The sequence below is a fragment of the Colobus angolensis genome, unplaced genomic scaffold (genome assembly GCF_000951035.1).
Source record: "Colobus angolensis palliatus isolate OR3802 unplaced genomic scaffold, Cang.pa_1.0 Scaffold35, whole genome shotgun sequence".
Lineage (NCBI taxonomy): Eukaryota > Metazoa > Chordata > Mammalia > Primates > Cercopithecidae > Colobus > Colobus angolensis.
In genome coordinates, this window is record NW_012116821.1 from 7673316 (window position 1) to 7678142 (window position 4827).

Genomic DNA, 4827 nt, shown 5'->3' on the forward strand with positions numbered 1-4827 from the left:
CCCTGTCAGTAAGAGAAGGCTCTGTCCCTGTTTCAGTGGAGCTGGGGGGAGGATGTGTGGAATGCAGGGCACCTTTAGGTCACTCCCATGCCCAGTGTTAACTGTGACCAGGTCATTAGAGCAACCACAGCCATGGTGGCCAGGAGCTTAGACTCCTCAAGGATGAAGGGCTGGGTCACCCCATTAGGAAACAACCAGCAGAAGTGCCAACCCGCTGAGGAGGGGGGTCCAGGCGGGTTGTGATGAATATCCGTTTTGCCTCCAGACAAGCTATAAAAGGTGAGAATGGTGGATCATCCAACTAACTCTCCTGTGGTAAGGCTCCCCCCATAAATTGTGGCCCATCACCAAGATGAAGGCCCCGTGATAGGAAGGTGTGAACTTGAACGTGAGATGTAAGTGGACAGTGTCCGTGCTCCGCCCAGGCGCTCTTGGACCCCTTCTTGTGATTCTTGTTCGCCCTGGCTTCAATGGGCTTTCGCTTCCCAGCCCTACTCCTGATGTCTAGTGTCTCAGGCTGGGATCCCGCTAAACAGGCCCCTAGCTGAGGCTTTGTGTGGATGTGATGTAAGGACACTAGTAGAGGAGTGGAGGGGGCAGAGCAGAGCAGGACCTCAGGCCGGCATTCTCAGAGCCTAATCCAGGGAACCGGGGGGTAAGTCAGGTTCCAGGTTCTTCATCCATGTACACAAAGTGGCTCCAGAGGCCCTGAGGGCTGTCTGCCGAAAAAGCCACAGTGCTGGCTTTGGAAGAGAATGCACACCAAAACCCAGGATACACAGAAAATGGTAAACTGGGGAGAATACGGGTGGGCCGCTAACATTTTCTGCTGCAAGCTTTACTGCAAAAATGGCTTTGGCATTGCATTGCTCCAAGTGAGAATGAATTCAGGTAAAAAACATGGAACCAAGAAGGCACAGGGAGTCTGTTTCAGCAGAACCAGAAGACCGCATGTACCCGAGCTTGGGCATCGAAAGCCCAGCCTTCCCTCTGAGGACTGGCGGGGTGAGGGGAGAGGGTGCAGAAAAGGAGGGACACACAACCCTACCGTCCCTTTCCATCCAGCCTAGCTGGAGAGAGGAGAAGCCACCTGCAGACTTTTTAAACCATAGCCCAGTGAGCCTCAGGCAGCCTATTATTACAGGGCAGAAGGAAGTATGTGCCCCAGAAGACTAAGGCCTGGCAAGGTCACTCTGAACCCAAGGGGTGAAAAAACAAATCAAAATACACAGATAATTGGCACTGACAAGTTTAAGACACAAATTATTTCTTCAAATTACACTTCCTTAAGTTTTGCTTGGGCTTGGAGTTGTTTTCAAGCCGGGCAGATTTCCAAGGGTCAAATGGTGTTTCAAGCGCAAGCACATTCACTGGTCCATTCATTGCTTCTTCCTTGCAGCACACATTGACGGAGTGCCTGCTGAGTAACCAGGCACTGTGCTGCACGCGAGATTGGTGACAAAACAGATACCAGCCCTACCCTTACACAGTTCATGGTTTAGCAGGGAGATAATCATTAAGCAAATAAGTACACACATAAATATAGAAATACAAATTGCAGTGGATGTCTAGAAGGACAAGCATGGAATGAGAGAGAATAGCAGGGTAACCTAAAGTTGATTTGTCAGGAGATTCCTTTGCAGAAGTGGCACCTAAGCTGAGGCCTGAAGGATGAGTAGGATTAAACCAAGGAGGGGAAGGAGGTGGGATGCAGAGTAGCCTTCCTGGGCAGAGAGCAGCTTGTCTTAAGCCCTAGAATTGTGAAAGGTAGGGGCTGACTTGGAACCCAGATGAAACCAGAACAAGCAAAAGCAAACTAAGGCACTCATTTCGTCCCAGGGATCCGAGTAAAAGCATCAGCATGTTTCTGTATGTGGGCAGGGGGCTTGGGGTTTCAGCAGGGGAACAGAGACCTGGAATAGTGGTACGAATTAGCCTCCAAAACTGCTCTAGCTCAGATACTTAAATCAGACAGAAATTGCCCTTTTGATGAAAGATAAGGCAGAGTGGCCTCAGGCTGTAGCTCCGCACAGTGCAGGGGTGCCGTGCACACTGTGATGGATGTGGATGGAGCCCTGCAGCAGGCAGTGGACAGCCTGGGTGGCAGCCGGAATGTGAACTTGAAACAGACGAGCGGGAAAGAGGATCTTTGGAGAAGTCAGTAAGATGGCTTAATCTTTGGAGAGAAAAGAGGAGCTTAGCCTAACAGTTGAGTTTTTGTTTTCTGAAAAAGCTGGAGACCAGAGAGGCAAGAGAGCAGAAGTGGAGATGTGGAATGTATGGTGAAGAAGAGGAGATTTTTTTTCTACAGCAAAAATTATTCGTGGGGCTTTCTGATAGCAAATATTGAATTAAATAGGCAAGGTCCTACCCTGAGGAGGTGCATTACAATCTAGTCTGGGAGAAAAGACATTAATTTGAATAATACAAAAGCAAATGTGGCCCGTTGCGGTGGCTCAGGCCTGTAATCCCAGCACTTTGGGAGGCCAAGGGAGGCAGATAACATGAGGTCAGGAGTTCGAGACCAGCCTGGCCAACATGGTGAAACCCCGTCTCTACTAAAAACATAAAATTTTATTAATGCCCAGCATGGTGGTAGGCACCTCAAGAGCTCGAGACCAGCCTGGCCAACATGGTAAAACCCTGTCACTACTAAAAACACAAAATTTTACTAATGCCTCGTGTGGTGGTAAGCACTTGTAATCCCAGCTACTTGGGAGGCTGAGGCAGGAGAATTGCTTTAACCCGGGAGGCAGAAGTTGCAACGTGCAGAGATTGCACCACTGCACTCCAGCCTAAGTAACAGAGTGAGTATTCTGTCTCAAAAAAACAAAAAACAAACAAACAAAAAAGCAAAAGCAAATGTGCAGTTGTAAGTTGAGAGGCAACTTACAGATGAAGCAGAGGCCCATGGTGGGGTGGGGGACGAGGGTCCTAAGTAAGTCTGGGGGGCAGCTTCCCTGAGGAAGTTGTATTTGGGTTGAGAGCTATAGGAGGGAGGAAGTTAATTAAGAAAGGGACTGGGCTGGGGCACTGAGAGTGTCCTAGCATCAGGAAGGGCATAAGCAAAGGCCCTGTCTTGGGGACATCTGAAGAAATAGAAAAACCCTGGTGATTGGGATGCAGAGAACCTAAGAGCAAGAAGAAACTGTTAGAAGGTTTAAGACGGATTAGACAGGGATTTTGAAGCCTTATCCTACTCCTCCTTGGAAGATAGTTTAGGGGGATGAGATAGTAGGGAAACTAGTTGGAACGCTCTGGCCCTGGTCCTGGTCCTGGGGACAGCTCTGGGTAGACTGGACCAGGCTGGTGGCAATGGGTCTGGAGAGAACAGGATAGGTAGGAAACACATGTAGAACACAAGTTGGTAAGGAAATTGTGATAGAATATATGTGTGGGATGTGAGGGATGAGGGGAAGAGATGTGGCAAGGTTTTGGGGTTTGTGGAGTTGGAAGGATGCTGGGGCCATTCATTAAGCTGGGGAATCTTGGAAAAGATCCAGGTTTGGGATGGAGGGTACTGATTTTAATTTTAGACATTTTGGATAGATTGAATTTGAGTTGTCCTGAGACAGACAAGTGGAAGCAATTGGGTGAATTGGCCTGAACTTCACAGGAGCAGTCCAGACTAGAAATATCAGCTGGGCAGACACCGGTGTATGAGTGTGGGTATGGATGAGGCCACAGAGGGAGAGAATGGAAGTATGAATGTATATAGAGATGTGGTGAGATGTTACACAAAGAAGCTTCATTGGTCAAATTATGTTGGAAAACACCGGATAAAACATACTTCAACTGATTTCTTTGCTGCAGGACTTCTCAGGGCCTTTCAAAGGCTAATGAGTGTTCATATTTCTGGAGGAGAAAAAGGGGTTGTGAGCGCTGGGGATCTCCGAAGGCAGAAAGGCATTTGGGGATTCCTAGGCTTCTTTGACCATGAAATCCTTCTATCACAGGGCATCTTACTGCACTAAACAAATACTTCTGACTATAAAATATGGTAACCAGAGCACTATTTTTTTTCCTTTGAGGGTAAAATAGCAATACCTCACATTCGAACTGCATCGTATTTAACCAGGTGCTTTCATGCCACTTCTCATTCAACTCCCAAAACAACCTTGCAGCAGTAGACTTCGCATCCGTGTTCACGAAGGAGACCCAGACACACTGAGTGGCATGCCTAATGCCCAATGTCTTCCAGCTGATTAGGCACAGACCTTGAGCTAAAAAGCCAGGGACAATCAGGTCACCAACGCCAAAATCATATTAAGTTGTATGATCTTGACTGCTTTCATATGCAAACACACAGTTGTTAACGTTGTTATTATTATTATTATTATTAGAGACAGGGTCTCTCTCTGTCACCCAGGCTAGAGCACAGTGGCACAACGATGGCTCACCGCAGCCTTGACCTCCTGAGCTCCACTGATCCTCGTACCTCAGCTTCCCAAGTAGCTGGGAATACCGGCGTGTGCCACCAAACTTGACTAATTTTTGTATTTTTTGTAGAGATGGGGTTTTGCCACGTTCCTAGGTTGGTCTCAGAATCCTGGGCTCCAGTGATTCTCCCACCTCAGCCTCCCAAAATGCTGGGATTATAGGCATGAGCCACATTCAATATAAAGAGTTTACTAGTAGTGAGGCCAATGCTTGGATCCTCAGAGTCTTCATCCTGGTAGCTAAAACACCTATGTTTCTGAATCAAGCTGCTGGCCTGCCTATTCTTCTTTTCTTTTTTCTTTTTCTTTTGGAGACAGAGTCTCACTGTGTCACCCAGGCTGGAGTGCAGTGGCATGAACTCGGCTCACTGGAACCTCTGCCCCCCGG